Source organism: Nicotiana attenuata, chromosome 12, assembly GCF_001879085.1.
Source record: "Nicotiana attenuata strain UT chromosome 12, NIATTr2, whole genome shotgun sequence".
NCBI lineage: Eukaryota > Viridiplantae > Streptophyta > Magnoliopsida > Solanales > Solanaceae > Nicotiana > Nicotiana attenuata.
In genome coordinates this window covers 32,752,407-32,778,760 of record NC_032000.1, presented here as the reverse complement: position 1 = coordinate 32,778,760, position 26,354 = coordinate 32,752,407, and positions in this window count along the sequence as shown.

Genomic DNA, 26,354 nt, shown 5'->3' with positions numbered 1-26,354 from the left:
CTGTGTCACTGACATCTCTCCCTGTCGGAGTCCCTGAAACTGTCTACGCAGCTCCTCTCTGCGGGACTGCGGTACATACTTCTCTAAGAAGAGAGTGGAGAACTGCTGCCAAGTCAAAGGTGCTACACCAACCGGCCTACGCTGCTCATACGCCTCCCACCAAGTGAAGGCAGCTCCAGTAAACTGAAATGTAGTAAAAGCCACACCGATGGACTCAAGAATCCCTGCTGTACAGAGCATTCGCTGACATCTGTCGAGAAAACCCTGGGCATCCTCGCCCTCAGCTCCACTAAATGTCGGAGGCTGGAGTCTACCAAACCTCTCGAGGCGACGCTGCTCGTCCTCGGGCATAACCGGAACCCTATACTCCTGAACTGGTACCACTGGCTGAGCAGGAGGTGCCTCTGGAGTCTGTAACCCCTGTGATCCCTGATCAGGTGTGCGAGCAGTGGGGGTCTGATTGCCTACCCCGGCCTGTGAAGTAGCTGCTGCTGCTGTTGTGGCTGAAATCACCTGAGCCAGACCCGTGCCAACTGTCAATATCTGGGCCAATGTCTCCTGGAGACCCGGTATCACAATGGGCACATCTGGTGCCTGAACTGGTGCTGCTGGAGCCTGATCCTGGGCTGGGGCAACTAAAGGATCCACAGGTGCTGCCCCTGCCGCTCTGCCTCTACCGCGACCACGACCACGACCGCGTCCACGGCCTCTAGTAGCCTCAGTAGGTGGTACTGGTAGTCGTCCGGCACATCCGGTAGCTCGTGTCCTCACCATCTGTGAGAGAATAGAATAAAGAGAAGTTTAGTATCCGGTTCAACAAGTTCGCACGACAAGAATTTCAAGAATGTGGAAATTTTCCTAAAGGTTCTGCAGCCTCTCGAAGAGAAATACAGGCGTCCCCGTATTACTCCGCGAGACTCTACTAAACCGGCTCATGACTCGCGAGACCTAGTAACCTAGGCTCTGATACCAACTTGTCACGAACCCAATCCCGGTCGTGATGGCGCCCAACACAATGCTAGGCAAGCCCGACCATTACAACACTATCAACCCTCGTACGAAGCTCATTACCATTCAATAGAGTTAAATTACCAATTAAACATGATTATAATACGTGATGACAGTTAAACAGTGCGGAAAAACCATAAAAGATACCAATACAACTCCCAAAAGAACTGGTGTCACGAGTCGAGAGCCTTTAAATACAACTGAGTAGCAGCCTATACATATAAAAGTCTAGAATGCGGAAATAAAAGGGATAAGGGGAGAAATCGGGTCCTGCGGACGCCGTGCAGCTACCTCGATAACTCTGGTAAAAGTCTGTACAACACTAGGAAAACTCAACTATGCCTCCGGGATACCTGTATCTGCACACATGGTGCAGGGAGTAAAGTGAGTACTCCGACTCAGTGAGTAATTGCAATAAATAACGACTGACAGTAAGAAAACTCGTAAAAAGCACTACGCAGTTCTATATATATAAACAGTAAGTACATTAAACAGCAGGTAACTGAAGAAGTCAGGTAAATATCCCTAAATCGGTTCTCAACTCCTTTACCTCTCACAATAACCGATAACACGAATATACCGCTTCGGCGTGCAGCCCGATCCATACAGTATACTGCTGCGGCGTGCAGCCCGATCCATATATATATATATATATATATATATATATATATATATATATATATATATATATATTGCTGCGGCGTGCAGCCCGATCCAATAATAATAGTCGACTACGCTCACTGGGGGTGTGCAGACTCCGGAGGGGCTCCTACAACCCAAGCGCTAAGCTACTACGGCGTGCAGTCCGATTCGTATAATATACTACTGCGGCGTGCAGTTCGATCCATATAATATACTACTGCGGCGTGCAGTCCGATCCATATATGTATATATACTGCTGCGGCGTGTAGCCCGATCCGGTATATATCAAATACCCTCACTATGGGGGTCCTTGGCCCCTCTCAGTTAATATAGACTTGGCCTCTCGGGCACATTCAGCTAATACAGGGTTTCCAACACTCCAGTTATTCTCATTGGGATTTCCAATTTCTAAGGCCGGTTCATATTATGTTTACCAGTTAAGAACATGACTGAGGGTATGATTTCGACATGTAAAGTGAGGTCAACTAGTGCAAAAATCCCCTAAGGGTTCTACAGATCGGTACAAGGCCCCAAACATGGCAACAACCCAAAGTACAATGATATTAAGTAAGTCTCAGTCAAAGTATAACAAAAGCATTGATCGGGATGGACCAAGTCCAAATCCCCAGCAGTCACAAACCCCACGCTCATAATACAGCGTGTGTCTCATCTCAACATAGCACCACGTCGTGTAAATCCGGGGTTTCAAACCCTCAGAACATCATTTATAACCATTACTCACCTCAAGCAGGCCAAAATCCTAGCTCGCTATGCCTTTGCCTCGAAAATCCACCTCCCCGAGCATCGAATCTGATCAAAACCACAAGGAATACGTTACAATAGGCTAAGGGAATACAACCCAATCGAAAAGACTCGAAAATTATCAAAAATTACGGAGTTGGCAAAACCCGAGCCCCAGGCCCACTTCTCGAAAAATTATAAAATTCACATCACCGGATTCCTCATCTCGCCACTAGTCCATACATATCAAATTTACAAAAATCGAAGTCCATTTGACCATTCAAATTCCATTTTTAAGTCACCAAGTTCCCAAGCCCTAGCTTTACCCTCTTTTGATGAATTTCAACCAATTTCCATGTTAAATCTATCATAATTTCATGTGTTTAGGCCAAGGAACTTACCTCCAATCACACCTAGTCGAAATCCCCCTTCAATTCCGTCCAATAGCTCTCAAGCTCGCTTAGAAATGGTGAAAATAACATAAGCTTCGCGGAACAAAATGAACATTAAAACCCTTTCTAGCACCAGGGATTTCCGCTTCTGCGGTCCCTATCTCCGCATCCGCGATACCGCTTCCGCGGTTCTTTTCCGCTTCTGCGGAAATTCATTTAAATTCCAAGACCGCTTCTGCGGTCACCCACCGCTTCTACGGAAGCCGCATATGCGGGCAATCGTCCGCTTCTGCGAAAATCTCCTAAAGGCCCAACCCCGCTTCTGCGACTCCCTATTCGCTTCTGCGGAACCGCTTCTGCGGTCCATCTTCCGCAGAAGCGAAAATACCAGATATCAGGTGCCTTCAGCTGCCTCCAACTCCAACTTTCTTCCCGTTAGCCATCCGAAATCACCCCGAGGCCCCCGGGACTTCAACCGAAAGTGCCAACCCATTCTAAAACATCATTCAAACTTGTTCCAATCATCAAAACACCACAAACAACACCAAAGCCATCAAATTACTTCGAATCCAAGCCTAAGTTCTTCAAAAACTTCTGGAACACGCATTCGATCAAAAACCCAACCAAATCACCTCTGAATAACCTGAAATTTTGCACACACATCCAAAATCACCTGACGAAGCTACTGCAACTCTTGGAATTCCATTCCGACTCCCGGATCAAAATCTCACCTACCAACCGGAATTCGCCAAAATACTAACTTCGCCAATTCAAGCCTAATTCTACACCGGACCTCCAAAATCAATTCCGATCGCACTCCTAAGTCAAAAATCATCCTCCAAAGCTAACCGAATCACCGAAAATCACATCCGAGCCCTCTAACTCCATAGTCAACATCCAGTTGACTTTTTCAAAACAAGCCCTCCTTAAAGAGACTAAGTGTCTCATTTCCCTTTAAAACCAATCCAATTCGACTCGATCACCTCAAATACCGATAATGAAGCATAGAGAAACATAAGATGGGAAAAACGGGGCGGTAACTCACGTGACGACGGGCCGGATCGTCACAATCGGGTTGTATGCCACAATAATATCTGTATTGATAGGATATGTGTGAATTAGGTTTCACGCCGCAACAGAGATAATATATTATGACTATTCTTGACTGTTGGTTTTTTATCCATGTTGTATTGTGAATTTAAGTACAAATTATATTCTGGGGCCTCTGTTTTATCTTTTTCTGTTCCGGTTTTCATGTTAATTCTTGTTTCTCTATTCTCTTATTGTTATCACTTATACATATACAAGTTTATAGTGAGTGCCTTTTGTAGCTTCGTCACTACCCGGTCAAGGTTAGGCTCGACACTCATTACTTACGCAGTACATGAGGTATGTTGTACTCATACTTACACTTCTACTCTTCTTGTGCAGATTCTAGTATTGATCTCAGCGGCGTTTAGTGGAGGCTTCAGGTTATCTTTACTCGGAGACTTGAGGTAGAGCTGCTCGGCTTCTTGTGCAGATTCTGGTATTGATCTCAGCGGCGTTTAGTGGAGGCTTCGGGTTATCTTTACTCGGAGACTTGAGGTAGAGCTGCTCGGCATTCACAGAACCTGAAGTCCCTTTCTTATCTTTTGTATTGTATATTTCAGTTAGACATTTGTACTTTATTTTGGCCCTTGACTGTAGCACTTTTAGTAGCTCATGTGCTTGCGACACCTAATTCCGAGGGAGATTATCTTTTATATATATATATATATATATATATATATATATATATATATATATTGAAGTTTTGCAACTTTACCTTCATTTAGTCTGCTTTTAAAATTGTTAAGAACGAATATTTTCCTAGCAAGTGGACGTTAGGAGCCATCACAGTTTCATGGTAGAGATTTCGGATCGTGAGACATCCGAATAACTAGGTCACTGTTTAATTTAGAACCATGTATTATTCTGATCTACGACAAAGTTATAGCATTGTTATGGTTTGTTAAACGATGGTATGGCCTGGTGCGGAAAATTGAATTACTAAACTAATAAAATGATTTGAAATCTTTGGTAATTTCCATTAACAACCATGATTTGAATTTAAATGGAGAAACATGAATAGTGACATTCATATAGTTGATATTAAATGTAATGTCCAAACGAAATAACCGTTCCGCGTCCTCTCCGCCCCTTTCTTCTTTCTCTTCTTCACATATACTAGTAGTCGTACCCGCGCGATGCGCGGTCAATATTAAAAAAATATTTATCACTTTGTTAATTTTTTGATGTTACATTTGGAATTATCACAATTATTAGATTATCCTATTCTATATAAATAGAATAGATATTTTCTAAATTTTAATAAATAAAATCTCTATTAAATTAAAGGGACTTATATAGTCATCAAATAATTTTTTCGTTATGTATTTTTATTTATTATATTATCCAATATTTAGTATAATTATATTGTTAATAGAAATTATGACACTTGTCATTATAACATTTCTCTTGCCCTTCTCTATATATATATAGATGATATAGATTTCTTTGACTCTCCTATTATATATATATATATATATATATTATATAATATATATTATTTTTTTTTTTTTTTTTTGACTCTCCTATTATAATATATTAAACTAAAAACTAATTAGTAACCAATTATTCCATGTGGCATTTTTTTAGGCTGCCACTTGGCTTAAGGAAGGGATTTTCCTCTCCTTTTAATATATATAGATAGATATATAGATATAGATAATTTTATTTCAAAATTATTTTAAAACTCAAGTTGAAACTACTTCCCGATTTGAATGAGTAGTTCTTCTCTTTTTTCATTTTTTATAGCTATTTTTTTGCCTTTATTTTAAAATAATTCAAAAACTCCAACATGAAACAACTCCCACCCAATTTGAATAGGTAGTTATTTTTTATATTTAATTATAAGATATCTATATTTTTTAATCCAATAAGTAACCAATTAATATATACATACATACATACATATTATATATATATATATATAATATATATATATATATATATATATATATATATATATATATTATATATATATATATATATATATTGGTACATGGAGTGCATTGAATAAAATTTTGTTATGTATTTTTCTTTATTATATCATCTAATATTTAATATATTATATTTTTATAGAAATATTTATTAGCATTATTACTTTATTTAATATTTTTCTCTGAAAGTTTTTTAATTTCTTATTTTCGTTTTTTTATTTTAAAATAATTTTAAAACTCCAATTTGAAACTTACTCCCAAATTTGAAATGGTAATTTCATTATTTTTTAATTTTATTTTTTATTTTAAAGTTATTTTAAAAACTCCAACTTGAAACTACTTCCCGATTTGAATGGGTAGTTCTTCTCTTTTTTCATTTTTTATAGCTATTTTTTTTTAAAATAATTTAAAAAATCCAACTTGAAACTACTCCCACCCAATTTGAATGGGTAGTTATTTTTTCATATATTTATTTTTGTTTTTTATATTTAATTATAAGATATCTATATTTATTAATCCAAATAAAGTAACCATTAATATAATATATATATATATATGGTCATTTTTAATTTATTTTATTATTTTCGATTTTTTATATATTTAAATTCAAATAATAATCAATAACTAATTATAAACTAAATAACTATTATGCCATGTGTCATTTTTTTAAGTTGCCACTTGGCTTAAGGGAGGGCTTTTTCCTCTCCTTTTAATAATATATAGATATAGATATATAGATTTTTATTTTAAAGTTATTTTAAAACTCCAACTTGAAACTACTTCCCGATTTGAATGGGTAGTTCTTCTCTTTTTTTATTTTTTATAGCTATTTTTTTTTTAAAATAATTTAAAAATCCAACTTGAAACTACTCCCACCCAATTTGAATGGGTAGTTATTTTTTTATATATTTATTTTTCGTTTTTTTATATTTAATTATAAGATATCTATATTTATTAATGCAAATAAAGTAACCAATTAATATATATATATATATATGGTAGTTTTTTATTTTATTTTATTATTTTCAATTTTTATATATATATATATATTTAAATTCAAAAATAATAACCAATAACTAATTATGCCATCTGTCATTTTTTTAGGTTGCCACTTGGCTTAAGGAGAGGGCTTTTTCCTCTCCTTTTAATAATATATATATTTTATTTTTCCTTTTGCTAATGGTTTAATGACTGAATGATGTGATGCTAACAAGCATTAATCTTTATATTTTAGAATACCAAATAAATGGGTTGTTAGATACGAAACAAAAGAGAGCAAATTCAAACTGTTCTAGAGACAGCGGTACTGAATTAGGAGTAATATTTTCACTCTTAATAGCAAAGAAAACATAAAGGGGCACTTTTATTCTCACTATTGTGTGCCAACTCGCCATGCAATTGTAGGAAAAAATGAAAAAAATAAACTAGAATAACTATGGAGTTAATTAATGTAAGCAGATGGATTGAGTTGTCCGTTAGTATTAGCAACTCAATTCAGAATTATCTAGGTGTAGAATTGTACCCACTATTAACAACCGACCCAACCCAACAAATATTAACATGATGCAATTCTAACACCTAAATTCCTCTGTGCAAATTCGACAAGGCTGTTGAATTCATTCTCATCAATATATCCATTGCCGTTAGCATCTGCAGTTTTTATGCCACGGCTTCCCTTTAGCCTGCTGAACCAGCCCCCGTTGGATCGGACGGCGTCTCGGAGTTCTTCTTTGCTTATCTTACCATCTTTGTCTGTGTCAAATCTCTTTAGCCATCTCTTGAATTCTTGTAAACTCATTTCAAGTTTTCCATCACTTGCAACATTTCTTCTATAAGTATTCTTCAGTGCCATTTCTGATTGACTATTAAGTGGTGTTTTCTTGTCTTTATAATTGGATCTCACAGAAAACCAAAGAACTGTGTGGGATGTTTCGCTTTGTTTAAAATCTTTCGGAGACATTCTAATTTATAGTAGTATGCTACTAATCGTGATTATCTTGGAAAATACTAATAAAATTAGCGGACACAAGCCGAAATCTATGTAATAATTCGAATAAGAATCAACAATATTGGTCCCAAAACGTGTAAAGGCGAGAAGAAATCCATTAGGGTGTCATCTTTTTCATTAAAAAACGGCGGTTCTTAATCGGATCTAATAAAATTGCCTCTTTAAAGATTATAAAAAATATGTTGGCCTAAGCCGGCCTTAGGCCGAGTTCGCACGATTTTTTCTTCAAAAAGCTTCAAACTATTAAGAGCAGCACTATACCTTATTTACAATTCTTTTTTCTTTTTTTCAACTACAATGTAAGTCTTTGTTCGCACACCGAATACAATTGTACACATGCTTTCATTATCTAACCGACATACTGATATACTATCCTTAGCATGGTTGCTTTAGTTTTACAAAAAAATGTATTGAGTGCGTAATAATAATACATCACAAAATTAAAATATACTAGCAAAGTGTCTCTTTTTGATTGATTAATAATGAGGAAAACTAAAGTAATCATCGGTTCCTATGGCTGCGGCTGTCTGCTGGTTAGTGGAAGGTTCCCTCCCAATGAGTATACTCTTTTTTAGGTTAAAATACATAGGTCGACCTAGTCGCTATTGTTTCTTTTTTGACAAGTGCATGCATTAGCATGTAATGCTTGTGGTCCTAAAACGTGTAAAACGAATGAGAGGTCATAGTTTTCTTCAAAAACAGCTGCTCTGAATACTAATAAGAAATTTTCGTGTTTTATAGAGTAAACAATAAACAGTTGTACATATATATATTTCCATTATTTAATAAAGATCGATACTAATATAGTAGTACTATCCTTTGCAGGGTTGCTTTAGTTTTACAAGAATTGTTTACATAGCTATGTATATGGGGTCCGAAATTTTTCTAATATTTTTTTAGACAAAAAATACGTTTTTACTACTAACAAATAAAAGTTATCTAAATACCTAATTCGCATTATTATACTGCGAATTAGTAAAAAAATATAGTGATTCGCAGTATTGTACTGCGTATTATTAAAAAAATATTGTTTTAGCTAATTCGAAGTACAATATTGCGGATTACTAATTTGGCCCCTCCAATAATTAACTGACATAACAATAATTCAAACACATAAAACGTATTATTGTACTGCAAATTCCATAAAAAAATTCTGCACCCCAGGCTCGGACTTGCCTTATTTAAAGGCGTTTCAGTGTTATGAAAATTCATTCAATACAAACTTTTAACTTCCGTTCATACTTCTCTCTTCTTCTTATCAATCATTTTTATACAATGTCTGAAGAGCCAAAAATTAGGGTTTCATTATATTGGGGGGTGAGGTTGTGCTGGAGAATAACTCTGTGAGGTATAACTCACCTCCACAGTGTCATGTTAAATTGCCGCTTACTATGGAGTATGATAAATTGGTTTCGTTGTTATGTAAAAAAATGAGTGTGAGGAAGCGTTCGGTTAACCTTAAAGTAACCGGTAGGTTTCCGTATTCAGTGACTCCGCATGGGTTTGCTTATTATTCTGAGTTTAACATCGAGGATGATGAAACTCTTAGAGATTTTTTGCGGATTCCGGGTGAATACAGGGAATTTATTATAATAAAATTATTGGAAATGTTCGTCAAGGTGGAAGACGTTCCCAATAATGAGGGCGTGCATAGTAGGGATAACCCCCAGTCATCGGGTGGTTATTCTGGAGCAGTTTTTGCCGGATAGATTGCTGATAAAAGAGCTTGCCTTGATTTAAACTTGTCACTACCGGCGAATGAACAGCCACAAAATAATTTTTCGACTTTATATAATCCACAAGACGACTGGTAAAGTTCAATTTTACTACGCTTTAGCGATGTTTATTTTGTGTTTTAATTGGATTTGTATTAACACTTATATTTTTCATAGGGGTACCGTCCGGATATGAATTTTACAAGTTATGACCCCGTCCCTAGTTGGAATATGCGTAGTTCTGGAGTATTGGAGGACGGTGGTCCATCCGGGAGTCATCACCAACAAGAAAATATCCATCATGAAACGTCAAGACAATGCGACTTGTAAGTAAATTGATATAGCTATATCAAATGTATTTATGTAGTTGGGTAACTTATCATTTTGTTCTTTTTGTGTAGTGAAAACGAGCTTCTTGATGTTCTTGACCTCACACAGTTGCCCATAGACGACGTATTGACTCGTAATTTGGCTGATGCGCAGAGTCAGGAAGACGATAGTGATTATAACAACAATGCGGATGAGTCTGAGGATGACACACCCTTCTATGATGAGGGTGATGATGATGAGGAAGTGAATGTTGAACCTGAGCTGACGAGGGAGCATGTTCGTCCACCTCCCGCTAGACAAAGAGTGTACGAGTCCCACGTGCCATTTTATGAGCGGAATATTACCTACCTTGATAACTTTCCAAGTATGCCGAACGTGGATGCCCTCACAAGGGATGATGACGAAATTCGGTCAGCGATGTAGGATGAGTCTAGACCAGCTGTTCTGACAAAAGGCATGTATTTCCCCGATAAAGCTCGCCTAATTAGGGCTGTAAAAATCTACAGTATAAGAGAGTCCCGTGAGATGATGGTAAGTGAGTCAACTACGGAGGTATAAAAGGCTGTATGCCGTAGGTGGTTTATGGGTTGTCACTGGATGTTGCGTGCCAACAAGAAGAAATCAGGTTAGTGGAAAGTGGGTAAATTTATTAGCGAGCACAGATGTGAAATGGACACATTCAATGAGAATCACTTCTACTTGGATGTGGACTTGATTTCTCTTGTCTTGATTCCATATTTGGAAGTTTCCATTAGGTTCAAGATTAAAGAGTGTATTACAGCCGTCCACCAGGAGTATGGTTGTACTATAACCAAAAGAAAGGCATATTTCAGTCGCAAACGTGACTTTGAACTTATTTATGGCGACTGGGATAAGTCTTTTTCAAATCTTCCCAGGTACATGGCCGCACTACAACATTTTAACCCCGGCACTGTTGTTGAATGGAGGCGTGAGAGGAGTCCGGACAGACCTGAATATATTTTCAACTATGTGTTCGGGTCATTTAAAGCAGCAATTGATGGTTTTGTGCATTGTCGTCCTGTAATTTCCATATACGGTACTCATGTCTATGAAAAGTATGATATTAAGCTTTTTATTGCAGTTGAAGTTGATGCCAACGGACAAATATTTCCACTAGCTTTTGCCATATATGCCAACGAAAGCGAAGAGACGTGGACGCTTTTTTTGAACCAGTTGAAGCAGCACGTTGTCAAACAGCGTTCAGGTATTTGTCTAATATCTGATCGGCATGGTGGTATTTTAAGTTTTGTACGTCACTTGCCTGAATGGCAGGAACCATATGCATACCACCGTTACTGTGTGAGGCACCTGAAGGCCAATTTCCAGAAGAAATTTCTTGGCAAGGCCTTGCATGACTTAATGTGGATGGCTGCAACTGAGCACCAGCTGTGCAAATTCACGAGGTGCATTGAAGAGATCCGGAAGATAGATCCACGAGCCTATACTTGGTTGATGCGACATGAGTGTCACACCTCCTTTTTCTTACACCCGTGAGGGCATAAAGGAGTTTTTCCAATTAAAGGACAATCGAAACGGGATTCATTTTATTAAATATTCAGAGTCGCCACTTGGGAGATTTATGGTGTCCTAAGTCACCGGTTGAATCCCGAATCGAGGACATTATTGACTCTGTTTAACAGTCCGCGATCCAGAAATCCGAGTAAGGAATTTGTTAACCCAGGAGAAGGTGTTAGGCATTCCCGGGTTCCGTGGTTCTAGCACGGTCGCTCAACTGTCATATTTGGCTTATTTATTTGATTTTAGTTTTTTTTTTGACCTATATGTTTTTAACTTTGAACCGCTTTTACTATTATTATTTTAAGAGAACTGCAACGTCGTGAAAACATGTCTCGAACCACGTCACATAAATGCACCCGCGATTTTTGATACATTTCGACTTCGTTGAGATTTGGATTTGGGTCACATAAATGTGCACCCGAGTTTAGGAAGGTAAATTATTAAAAGCGCACCTAAAGTGACTAACGCGTGATTATCTTTGGGGAGGGCCGTGAAATTCGCTAGACGGCCCATCCCGAATTCTAAGTTCTTTAATGTAACCATTTATCGAGGGCCCCGCAATTTTGCATTTTATTTGGCGAGGCTCGTCTCGTTTATTATTTAAAGGCTAGTCCTAAAGTAAACTATGATTTTCCATTTTATTTTTTTCTAATAACAAAAGAAAAGTCCTAATTAATCAATATTATAAATTTCGGGCCTTGAGTTCAAGTCCGGGTTCAAGCAAAAGGGGGAACCTCTTAGTTTAAACCCGCTACCTAACTTGAAGCCCACAGCCTGCCATTTAAGTACCAACAAACCAATTGCCATTTCAGTCTTGGGCCCAAAGAGCCCAAGCTACATGATACATGCACAAATGGACAAAATTCCCAATAGACACAAACATTGGGCCTGAGATTAGCCCAAATCGGACAAGCGTATCAGGCTGCGTTGGGACGATCAGAAGATTGAATCCCTGGAGCTGGCAAGCCACTGATTTGCTCAAACCTTCGCCCACCGAAATTATTCCAAACTCTTATGAGTGCATTCAATAATTGACAATAAGGTAAACAATGTATTCTTATTCAAGTTAACAGGATATTGATTACAAGTTAAGAGCCTAAATTCATACTTTGTCCATATCTAATTATCAAACAACTAACTAATTCAAATAAGTCAACAATTGATATTGCATGCTAATTCAAGTGAACTATTAATACTAACTACTGACCTAGAATTGCCAACGCTTGCCTTAAAACAATGTACTCAAGGAAACACAGGTTTTGACATTGAAAACTAGCCTACTTATATTAACTATTGCATTACGAAGTTGTTTAGGAAGCACGTTCGGCTTAGAATTGAGCTCGATGTGGCCATCACCCATTGATTTCAACTTAATTGCAAGTTTAAACTATTTTTGATTTTTAAATTTTAAACAGAAAAATGCTAAACATAAAACAAGTACTAACTACAGCTGATAACTACAAATTAACAGTCCAAATAGTCCAATTAGGTACAAATTACACAGTCCGAGTTTCATTGAATATAGATCTAATTAGACTACATTATACAGTTATATATATCATTGATATCTAATTAACTACAGATGCGTCTTCCAGCATTCAAATGTTTGAATACTTTCATTTCATGTTCAATCTCGAAGCTACATCAACTTTGAGTTCAAATGTGTACCTGGGATTAAAATGCAAAAGTGAAGAAGAAATGGAGGTCAGTGAAGCAGTGATGAATAGCAGCCCAGACTCAAAACAATGAAATCAATTTCAGCTCCTAAATTAACACAGCAAACCCAGGAACAAACAACACCAGATCCAACACCAAAAGAACATGAAATCCAAACACAAATGGACCAAAATATGCTCAAAACCAACCAGAAACTCCCTGAACTCGAACCAAACCCAAATCTAAAGATATTCAGGCCATTTTTACTCTTCAGTCGACTGGAAATCTCATCTACAGCTTAAAATCTAACTCAAACTCTAAGAGAAATTCCAATAGAACAGGACTTTTATAGAATTTTTCTACTGTTTTTGTGTTTTTCTGTTTGAAGAAGTTAAAATCTAAAAGAGTGTTTGATCTAAAATTTGAATTTCAGATCTGGAACTTGAAGGGTATTTTGGGGGAATTTTTAGGCTTCCAAAACTTGTAAAACAAGGCACTAGGCCTGCCGTTTAAAGGCAAGGAAGGGGGCAGAATGTTCTGGAAGTGTTTACCCATTCCCCCCCCCCCCCTTTTTATTTTCAGAAATTGCATATTAATTCTAAAGTTGTGGTTTTTTGCCCAAGTTACTGCTTTTAAAATGCTAAAACTTACATTAAGACCCCTTCTAGAAGGATCTAGGGTGTTCTAGCTTTGTTTTCCCACCTATGGAATACCTATACTACCCTTACTTGAGTTCTAAAATTACTGATCCTTAACAAACCAGCCCATTTTGTGTGCCTAAACTACCCTTGATTGCCTCTGAAATTACTAACCAAACCCAACCCCATTTGCCTTAGTTAAAATTCAACTATGGTTAATTGAAGGCCAATTTATTCAGCTATATCCATACCTTAAGCCTAATTAAATTGCAAATGAACACTAAATTGAAAAACAATTAAAACTAAACTAAATAAAGTAACAGAAGTATTAATTCAATCAAACAAAATCAAACAACACCCAAAACAGATTTGAAACACAAAATCAGACTAACTAAGAAACAAAAGCTAACAGGAAATCCAACCAATGCTTAACCAATCAAAATTTAAACTAACACCTAAACAGAATCAAATCAAGCCTAAAATAAAATCTAACTACACTACATTTTGAATCCATCAAAACCAAAATATCGAAATTACTGAAATTTAGAAACAATTTACAATCAAAATTAAATCGAAACACCCTAACATTAAAGTTACTGAAATAAAAAATAGAATAAGAAAAAATCAAAATTAAACTAACATGAAACAATTACTGAAATTCAAATTAAATTGGAACAAAAACAAACAATTACACTGGATGAACACATATATATAAGAAAAAGGAAGAAGGAAATTGAGAAACTCACTGTTTTTTTGGTTTTAAAGCATGAACTTGAAATTGGCCCCAAAAATGATATTAAATGTTTATTCTATGTCAAATAAACACATAATATCATTTTTAGGGTCATTAGGCACTGATAGTTATACGACGCCCTTTTCACACTTGGTTGAAACCCTAGATGTGGAACTTGACAAGTTTTACTTAGATTTGAAAAGTGTTGGTTTGAGATTAGAGATGAGGAGGGTTAGGGGAGTATAGGGTGTAAATTTGGTGGGACTTGGAAGAGTTGAGGTTTTGACCAGATTTTAGATCTAAAATTCGAGAAGATTGGCTAAGAATTGAAGGAGATGGTTTTGGGGGTTGGAAAGAGGAGAGAGAGAGGATTCAGGGGTGTAATTTTGGGTGGTGGAGGCGTGGTGGGGTGACGGTGGCGTTACGCCGGCGTTACAGGGAAGGGGTTTGTACGAGGATGGAGGGTAATGGTCTAGGGTTAATGAGAAATTTTCAGATATTATTATGTTAATTCAATATCTAACCAGGGCTGTCGGATTGGGGAAGGATAAAGGGCCCATATCAATTTGGCATGAAATGACGTAGTAGTACCCCCATACTACGTCGTTTTGATGGTTGAGGGGTAAGGCGTCTAGACCGGGTAAAGGGTGTGGGTTTGGGCTAAATAGGTGGGTGGACGTTTGGGCTGGTTGCTCAATTCAGAGTTGGCCCAATTTTCTTCATTCACCCATTCTCTTTTCTTTTCCTCTTTTATTATTTATTTATTCTATTTATTTTCTTTGCAAAATTAACAAAACCTAATTTAACTCCTAAACTAATTAATTTCCAAAGATAAACTTAAATTTAATTTTTAAGAGAAAAATTAAGCAAAAAGTGAAATTAAAAGAACAAAAAATATAAAAGATTTATATATTTTTTTTGGTATTTTTCTCTTATTTTAGTAATATTAATTAACTAGTAAAACAAAAAATTTAAAATCGAATTCTAAATGCAAATGCATTATTTTTGTACATTTTTTATGAATTATGGTGACTAAAATGCACACAAAAATATAAACAAGACACAAAATCATGCGATTAATTCAAATAATAAAGAAAAATCCTAATTCTAAGGAATTTATAGGAGTAATTTAAGCGTGGCAAAAATCACGTGCTCATAGCTGCCCCTCTTTGCTCGAAGACACGAAGGGTTTTCGGGCAAAGATAAATGAACACCATGAAGGATTTTTTCCTGCTCAGTATTCCATGAGAAGCATTTTGAAAACCGTCTGACCGAACCCTGCTTCAAAGGTTGCTTACATATCTTTGGCTATAAAGGAATCAGGTCAGTGTAGTTCTGGAAGGTTTAGCTGGGACTACCAGGAGCTGTGATTTCACTGCTGTTGCTGCTGCTACTGCTCGCTGACCTCCTTATTACACCAAGTCAAAATAAAAAGAAGCTAGCCTAAGCTATGGTCTATGAATTACAAAAGGATCCTATCTATGTCTCCAAACTTGCTTTTGTGTTGCCTTGAACTTGTATTCTTCCGATGGAATTGTTGCGTTGTCGCCTTGTATCGTGATCGGAGATGTATTGCTATCCCTTCTGGTGATGCTTGACTGCTGAAATTTGAAATATATGCCTCTATTCTCCAGGCGGGCTCCTGACTGCTGACGCTGAAAAGTATTCCCTTGTTCTCCAGGTGGCCTCCTGATTGCTGAAACTTGAAACGTATTCCCTTGTTCTCCAGGTGGGCTCCTGATTGCTGAACTTGAAAAGTATTCCCTTGTTCTCCAGGTGGGCTCCTGACTGCAACAAAATAGACAAACAAAGAAAATTTTCTGCCACCGTTTGGTGGTTGGGTATAACATGTTATCAAATATAAAAAATTGAAAGCTAAAATTTGAATTGTACTTCCCTTGTTCTCCAGGTGGGCTCCTGATTGCTGAACTTGAAAAGTATTCCCTTGTTCTCCAGGTGGGCTCCTGACTGCAACAAAATAGACAAACAAAGAAAATTTTCTGCCCCAGTTTGGTGGCTGGGTACAGCATGTTATCAAATATTAAAAATTGAAAGCTAAATTTGAATTGTACTTCCCTTGTTCTCCAGGTGGGCGCCTGATTGCTGAAACATGAAATGTATTCCCTTGTTCTCCAGGTGGGCTCCTGATTGCTGAACTTGAAAAGTATTCCCTTGTTCTCCAGGTGGGCTCCTGACTGCAACAAAAGGACAAGAACAATTTTTTGCCCCAGCTTGCACTAGGAAGATTTGTGAGTTGTTAGCGAAATTATAAGCTATTAATGCAATGTTGCGATTAAACTAGGACTAGACTAGGATATGCGTCTCCTACGAGTAAAACCAAGAAACTTTGACTAGCAAATGCGTCTGCTAACATAAAACCTGAATGAACCAAACTAGGAAGTGCGTCTCCTAGGGGTGAATTTAAATGACCAAAACTAGGAAGTGCGTCTCCTAGGGGTGAAAACTTTAGTGACTAAAATTAGGAAGTGCGTCTCCTATGAATGAACTGTCCATTTAGGAGGTGCGTCTCCTACAGGTGTAACTTCAATGAACCATACTGGGAAGTGCGTCTCCCATGGTTGAACTTAGATGACCTAAACTAGGAAATGCGTCTCCTATGAATGAACTATCAATTTAGGAAGTGCGTCTCCTATGGGTGAAAATCAACTTAGGAAGTGCGTCTCCTATAGGTGAAAATAAACTTAGGAAGTGCGTCTCCTATGGGCGAACTCTCAATTTAGGAAGTGCGTCTCCTACACAAAATATGACTTGAAAAACTTAGACTAGGAAGTGCGTCTCCTAGGGGTAAAACCTCAGTTTAGGAAGTGCGTCTCCTATAACAAAATATAACTTGAAAAACTTAGACTATGAAGTGCGTCACCTAGGGGTAAAACCTTAGTTTAGGAAGTGCGTCTCCTAGGGGTAAAACCTCAGTTTAGGAAGTGCGTCTCCTACAACAAAAATATAACCTACCCAAATTAGGAAGTGCGTCTCCTAGGGGTGATGTGTGATCTTCCAAATATCCTTTGCGTAAGCAGAATTGGCGCATTACACCTGAAAATTTCAAGCTTCCCAGCTTTGATATGAACATAGCTTTCATCCCTGTTTCAGACAAAGAAACCTTGTTAGTTTAAACATGGTNAAATTGAAAGCTAAAATTTGAATTGTACTTCCCTTGTTCTCCAGGTGGGCGCCTGATTGCTGAAACTTGAAATGTATTCCCTTGTTCTCCAGGTGGGCTCCTGATTGCTGAACTTGAAAAGTATTCCCTTGTTCTCCAGGTGGGCTCCTGACTGCAACAAAATAGACAAACAAAGAAAATTTTCTGCCCCAGTTTGGTGGCTGGGTATAGCATGTTATCGAATATAAAAAATTGAAAGCTAAAATTTGAATTGTACTTCCCTTGTTCTCCAGGTGGGCGACTGCTGAACTTGAAATGTATTCCCTTATTCTCCAGGTGGGCTTCTGATTGCTGAACTTGAAAGTATTCCCTTGTTCTCCAGGTGGGCTCCTGACTGCAACAAAATAGACAAACAAAAAAAATTTTCTGCCCGAGTTTGGTGGCTGGGTACAGTATGTTATCAAATATTAAAAATTGAAAGCTAAAATTTGAATTGTACTTCCCTTGTTCTCCAGGCGGGCGCCTGATTGTTGAAATTTGAAATGTATTCCCTTGTTCTCCAGGTGGGCTCCTGATTGCTGAACTTGAAAAGTATTCCCTTGTTCTCCAGGTGGGCTCCTGACTACAACAAAATAGACAAATAAAAAAAATTTTCTGCCCCAGTTTGGTGGCTGGGCACATGGGTGAGTGTTAAACTGAATTATTCTACCAACTATTATAAGAATCATTCTATCAACTATCTTGAAAACTCCTAATTGAATGCAAACTTATGCTCCCTTGGGGTACATTTATGCAGGATTGTTTCGAGATTTAAACCAAGTCCCATTTCTAGGAGGGCCCTGAGAATTTCCAGTCATACCTGTTTGGGTGCTGCCTTTCCTTACAGAGGGTTTCTCCGAAACTTCTGCTCCTGTTTCATTCACAGAAAAATCTTGTCAGTTTAAAATGTGGTGGTTGGTTTGTGGCCTTGAACTTTGAGGGAGATTGCTCCTTCGCTTCCCCAGAAGATTGATTTCCACTCGAAGACCTTGCTTGTTTCTGGACTAAACCCCTTTCTCTGTTATCCTCGTCACATAGAATACCTTCTCCGTTCAGACCCGACATCCTCTATTTGTTGCATTGCATGAACTGGCATCTCCACAACCTTTATGTCTCATATGAATCCCCAAAGCACGTCCATTGCTCCCACTCTGTGTATATGATGCTCTTTCTTGACCTAACCACTATCCTCGGCCTTGAAGTTTATTGTTCCTTCATTCTCCATGATAACTGATTCCCACTTGGAGACCCTGCTTGTTCCTGGACTAACCACTTTCTTTGTAAACCTTAACCCAGAAAATACTTCTCCTCCTCCAAACCCAATACCCTCTGTCTGTTGCACCGCTCATACCGACATTTACCAAACCATTGTGTTTCACATGATCCCTAAAGCATGTTGATTGTTACCCACTTCAGTGTGCATGTTGCTCTTTCCTAATTTAAACCACCGGCCTTGGCCTTGAGGTCTATAACCTTTGATTTCTGCTTGGAATATCTTGCTTGTCACTGGTCCACCACCCTTTTGTCAATCCTACCACAAAATATATCTTTGATCCGTTCACCAAGCCCCTTCCATCTTGTTGCATTGTTCATGAATTGATACGTACCAAACCCTTGTATTTCACACGAATCCCAAAACATGTCAATTGTTACTCACTCAAGATGTATGTTGTTCTTTCTTGAATTAAACCCCTGGTCCGGTCTTCGAGGTCTACAGCTCCCCCTTTTGCCATGATAGCCTTGATTCTTGCTTGGAAGGTTTTTCTCGTCATTGGTTTAATGCCTTTTTATCAAGTTTATCACAGGAAACACCTTTGATCCGTTCGCCCTAACCCTTCATTGGTGGCATCGTTCATGAATTGACATATACCAAGCCTTTGTATTTCACAAGGATCCCAAAGCATGTTGATTGTTGCCAACTCAGTGTGCCTGTTGTTCTTTCCTGACTTGACGCTTTGATGTGTTCACCAGACCCCATTTTGTTCAATTGGAAAGTTTTGTGGCAGATTTTGAAGTCATTTCTCACTTGTTATGATCAAACAAACTCAAGAGGAGGAAGTAAACAAGACAAAAGGAACATAGTAGAAGGACAATGGAAAGAGATGATTCCTAACAAGAAAAGTAGAAACCTATCGGATGTGGATACCGACTCTAATGACCTTGACATGCACCTGTGGCCTATTATGTTAGGCAAATCTGATGTTCCCTCCTATTATACCCCCAAACCGTGAAACCGGGCTTCGCTGCTCTGTCGTCTTTCACAATCTTCGTCTAGTGATTTCCCAACTGATTCTTAATCCTTATTCGACTTGTGGTGACCGTAGGGTTTTCACCATCAAGCCTCTCTCATTTTGGTCTTTCTCTCAACTAACCATCGCCTTATGGTGCCTATGAAGGTTTTCACCAATAAGACTCTCTCATTTTTTATTTCTCTCAGCTTTCATCAACTTGCGGTACCCGTGAGGGATTTTCACCAATAAGACTTCCTCATTATCATTATCTTTCCTGCTTGGCCCGGAGTGTTGCCCCTGATATGATTCACCTCTACTCGCTTGACTTGGCATCTCTCGAAGACTGATCGGAAGGTCTTTCTTTGGACCGTAATGTGGGCTTTTGGATAGGGTTAGAAAGAAAGGGTATCAAAGGCTCAAAACAATTCAACATGGGTTCAAAATTACAACTTTCGGAATCAGATTTCTCACAACAACCACAATATTATGCCCCAGTTTCTCGCTTATTTTTATTTTGGTGTGACTGAACCTCAGAGAGAGGCTTCCTACGTACCCTTTCGAGATCAAGTCAAACGTAGTTCGGGTCATAAAATTACTGCGTTGTTGCGATTTCTCCTTTCTTCCACTTTTCTTTTTCTTTCTTTTCATTTCTTTTCTTTTCTTTTTCTTTTGTTTTCTTTTCTTTTCTTTTCTTTTTCTTTCTTTTCTCTTTCCTTCTCTTTTTTTTTCTTTTTCTTTTTTTTTCTTTTGAACTATTTTTCTCTCGTTTCTCTGCTAATTTTTCCCGCTCGGGCTTCCGAGTTTTGTTATTGATTCCGAAAGAGGGGTATGAAAGAAAATAAATGAGGCTCAAAAAAGGGTAACAAAGGATAAATTGTTTGGATAGCAGAACAAAATGCCTTCGTCATTTCAATCTAAAAAATATGCCAAATACAATCAAGTACAATTAGACAAAGAAATCATACATAGTATCGCTTAACCGCATCAGAGTTGATAGCCATTTCTACACATTTTCCTTCCACATCTGTCAGATATAATGCGCCATTGGACAACACTCTGGTTACAACAAATGGCCTTTGCCAGTTCGGGGCGAACTTTCCTTTTGCTTCAGCCCAATGAGGTAAGATGCGCCTCAACACCAATTGCCCAACTTCAAACTTCCGCGGACGCACCTTCTTGTTATATGCTCTGACCATTCTCTGTTGGTACAACTGTCCATGACATACTGCTGCCAATCTCTTTTCATCAATCAAACTCAATTGCTCCAATCGGGGTTTGACCCATTTAACATCATCAATTTCCGCCTCGGCGATAATCCGAAGGGATGGTATTTCAACTTCTGCGGGTATTACTGCCTCAGTACCGTATACCAATGAGTACGGAGTCACCCCTATTGAAGTGCGGTAGCCTAACAATGCAAAGGGTAACTTCTCATGCCATTGCCTGGACCCTTCCACCATTTTCCGAAGTATTTTCTTGATGTTCTTGTTAGCTGCTTCGACTGCTCCATTCGCCTTAGGATGATACGGGGTGGAATTGCGGTGCGTGATCTTAAACTGCTGACATGTCTCCACCATCAGATTACTGTTAAGGTTGGCACCATTGTCCGTGATGATTACCTTTGGGATTCCGAACCGACAAATGATATTCGAATGCACAAAATCGACCACTGCTTTCTTGGTCACAGATTTGAAAGTTTTCGCCTCAACCCACTTAGTGAAATAATCAATGGCTACCAGAATAAACTTGTGCCCATTTGACGCCGCTGGCTCGATCGGCCCAATGGCGTCCATTCCCCAAGTAACGAAAGGCCAGGGTGCCGACATTGTATGCAATTCAGATGGTGGAGAATGAATCAAATCTCCATGTACCTGACATTGATGACACTTGTGCACGAAACTGATGCAATCCCGTTCCATAGTAAGCCAATAATAACTTGCTCGGAGCATCTTCTTTGCCAATACATATCCACTCATATGAGGTCCACAAACTCCCGCATGTACCTTAGTCATGATAACTGTAGCCTGTTTAGCATCTATGCATCTTAATAAGCCATGATCTGGAGTTCTTTTGTACACCACTCCTCCACTGAAGAAAAATCCACTTGCCAAGCGTCGAATCGCTCTCTTTTGATCCCCTGTGGCCTGTGCTGGATACACTCCCATCCTGAGGTATTCTTTGATATCATGGAACCACGGCTCACCATCAAGTTCTTCTTCCACCATGTTACAGTAGGCATGCTGATCTCGGACCTGAATCTGCAAAGGGTCCACATAAGCCTTGTCTGGATGATGCAACATTGACGCCAAAGTAGCCAAAGCGTCGGCAACTTCATTGTGAATCCTCGGAATATGCCTGAAATCTATTGACTGGAACCGTTGACAAAGTTCATGCAAACACTGCCGGTACGGTATGAGCTTCAAGTCTCGCGTCTCCCATTCCTCTTGAATCTGGTGTACCAGAAGATCCGAGTCACCCATGACCAAGATTTCCTGGACACCCATGTCTATAGCCAACCTCAAACCCAAGATACACGCCTCGTATTGAGCCATGTTACTAGTGCAATAGAAACGAAGTTGAGCCGTAACAGGGTAGTGTTGCCCTGTCTCAAAAATAAGTACTGCTCCTATCCCGACACCTTTGGTGTTGGCAGCCCCATCAAAGAACAATTTCCATCCTGGCTTCACGACCTGTTCTAATTTATCAACATGCATTACCTCTTCATCAGGGAAGTATGTCTTAAAAGGTTCATATTCTTCATTGACTGGATTCTCGGCCAGATGATCAGCCAACGCTTGTGCTTTCATGGCAGTCCGGGTCACACAGACAATATCAAATTCCGCGAGCAAGATTTGCCACTTCGCGAGTCTCCCTGTGGGCTTCTGAAAAATGTACTTCAATGGGTCCAACTGAGAGATGAGATAAGTGGTATATGATGACAGGTAATGTTTCAATTTCTGCGATGCCCAGGTTAAGGCACAACACGTTCTCTCAAGTTGAGTGTACTTCACCTCGTAAGATGTGAACTTCTTGCTGAGGTAGTAAATTGCCTGCTCTTTCTTTCCTGTGATGTCATGTTACTCCAGTACACAGCCAAAAGAGTTATCCAAAACTATCAGGTAAAGGATCAAGGGTCTTCCCGGCTCCGGCGGGACCAAAACGGGTGGACTGGCCAAATATTCCTTAATCTTGTCAAATGCTGCCTGACATTCGTCCGTCCATCTGACCACAACATCCTTCTTTAGTAGCTTAAAGATGGGCTCACAAGTCGTTGTGAGCTGAGCAATGAAGCTGCTAATATAATTCAATCTCCCAAGCAAGCTCATCACTTCTTTTTTGTTCTTTGGCGGTGGTAGCTCTTGAATGGCCTTGATCTTGGACATGTCTAACTCGATATCGCGTCGACTTACCACGAACCCCAACAGCTTCCCAAACGGGACTCCAAATGCACACTTCGCTGGATTAAACTTGAGATTGTACCTGCGAAGTCTCTGGAAAAACTTCCTCAGGTCCTTGACATGGTCACATTGCTTCCTCGATTTTATGATCACGTCGTCTACGTAGACCTCAATTTCCCGATGTATCATGTCATGGAACATGGTGGTCATTGCCCTCATATATGTTGCCCCTGTGTTCTTCAAGCCAAATGGCATGACCCTATAACAATACGTTCCCCAAGGCGTGATGAATGCCGTCTTTTCCGCGTCTTCCTCATCCATCGGAATCTGGTGATAACCCGCGTAACAATCCACGAAGGAACCAATCTCATGTTTGGCACAATTATCAATCAATATATGGATGTTTGGCAGTGGGAAGTTGTCTTTTGGACTCGCCTTATTGAGATCACGGTAATCAACGCACACTCTAGTCTTTCCATCTTTCTTTGGCACAGGCACAACATTGGCTAACCAGGTGGGATACCGGGTGACCCGGATGACCTTCGCCTCAAACTGCTTAGTGACCTCTTCTTTGATTTTCACACTGATGTCTGTTTTGAATTTCCTCAGCTTCTGCTTAACAGGAGGGCATGCTGGGTCGGTGGGCAATTTGTGGACCACCAAATCGGTGCTTAAACCCGGCATATCGTCATATGACCACGCAAAAACATCTTTGTACTCAAACAATGCTTTGATTATCTCTTCTCTGAGCGGAGGTTCCAAATGGACACTTATTTTCGTTTCCCGTACACTCTCCTGCTCCCCTAAATTGATTGCCTCTGTGTCATTCAGATTGGGTTTGGGTTTTTCTTCAAATTGGCTTAATTCTTTACTGATTTCTTTCAAGGCTTCCTCATCATCATATTCTACCTCGTCATCACACTCAATTTCTTGTATTATTACTTCGGAGTTAGATTGGCATTCAAGACTAGGCCGAAGACTCCCCATGCTTGACACATCAGTGAAACCAGCATAAAAGGGACTGTACAAAAGGAAAAGAAAGACAAAATAAAGGCTATCAGGAATGAAAAAGGAAGGAAATTGCATTTCATTAGAATTTAAGATAACAAGGTTTAACTCATCCAAGCGGACGGAACATAACATCCGAATTACAATCTTGGGAATAACCCAGATTAAACTGAAAGGATAATCAAAACTAACTACCAAGACTCCCTCCGGATAGGAAGAGGAGTAGCTTCCCAATTATTAAGCTTTGTATAGGGCCCCACGAACTGCACGTCTGCCTTGCTTGGACCTTCTCCTGCCTCCAACACATTCACCTCGTCAAACAGCTTTTCAAACCTCTCCATCAGCTCCTTGTCGGGTTCAACCATGGCATTAGGCATTTTTGTTGCTAGGCGCTTCTTAGTACCAGGCCTGACAAAGGAATGGGAAAGGCGGGGAATGGGTTTTGGAAGGGTCCATGCTCTCTTTTTAATCTTTTTAGCTCGCCTTATGTCTGCATCAGTGGACTTGAAGCCTAGACCAAAAGTATCCAGGTTTCCAGGAAGAGACACCGGCTGTATGATGCCTTGCAAAGAAGCACCCAAACCTTTTCCAGGTACAAATCCGTTCTTTATCATTTCCGAAGCCACCATGACAGATGCATCAACTACTTTTGGCACAGGAATACACTCTCCTTCCGGGATCTTTTCAACTGATACGGTGTCCAAGACTTGATAAACCCATGGGCCTTTGTCGTCCTCAGCTTCTGCAAAAGGCATAATGGAATTATACGAACTATCTTCCCCATGCACTACGATTTCCTGCCGGTCCCACTCGAATTAGACCAACTGTGCAAAGTGGATGGCACTGCTTTCGCTGCGTGAATCTAGGGTCGACCTAACAAGAGATTGTAAGAAACAGCCACGTCGAGCACCTGGAACTCCATAGTGAATTCAACCAGTCCTATCGTCAGTTCCAACACTATATCCCCGACTGTATCCTTTCCTCCTCCATCAAATCCTCGAACGCAAATGCTATTATTGTAGATCCTCTCACTGTCCACCTTTAACTTTTCCAGGGTGGAAAGAGGGCAAATGTTTGCACTGGACCCGTTGTCAATCATCACCTAGGTGACCACAGAGTCTTCACATTTCACCATGAGGTAGAGCGCTCTATTATGCTCAGTGCCTTCCAAAGGCAGCTCATCATCAGAAAAGGTAACCCTGTTGACCTCGAAAATTTTGTTTGCTATCTTCTCTAGATGATTCACAGAGATCTTGTCAGGAACATGGGCTTCATTCAAAATTTTCATTAATGCCTGGCGGTGCTCATCCGAGTGGATCAATAATGATTTTAATGAGATCTGCGCCAGGGTCTTTCTCAACTGTTCTACAATGGAATAATCTTGCGCCTTCATCTTCTTCAAGAATTCTTCTGCTTTTTCTTCAGTTATGACCCTTTTTATTGGTAATGGATTATCTTTGGCTATTTTAGCTTTTCTCAACTATTCATGGGCAAAGCATCTTCCTGAGCGAGTCAGCCCATGGGTTTCACAAACTTCCTCTTTAACTTCCTTCCCCTTATACGTCACTGTCACTCGGCCGTAGTTCCATGGCACAGCCTTTTCACTGATTACTGGCAACTGAATCACTGGCTTGATGATAACCGGCTCTGTGCGAGCCCCTTTCACAGTCACAATGGGTTTGACAGCTGCCCCTGGCACCACCACTTTAGCTGGTTCTGGTTTTACTGCAACACTGCTAAAAGGCTCCTTCTTTATCACCACAACTGGCTTGCTCACTGTCTCCTCTACCTTGATCACTGCCCTCCCACTGGTAGGTTTCTCATTTGATTTGTCTTCACTGGCCCTGATCATCATTACGGTTTGTGAAGGCTTCTTATACTCTCCCTTTTGTACTAACTCAATCATATGGGTCTCATGATGGGTTGGCAATGGATTCTGAGTGATGTTGGGCGTCTCTAGGGCCTGCACTTCAATTCGGCGGGTATCAATAAGCTCCTGGATGGCCGTTTTCAAATGCCAGCATTTTTCTGTGTCATGTCCTGGGGCACCTAGCAGTACTCGCAACTCACCGAATGGTCCAGATTCCTTGGGGGAGGGTTTGAAAATTTGGGTTCAATTGGATTCAACATGC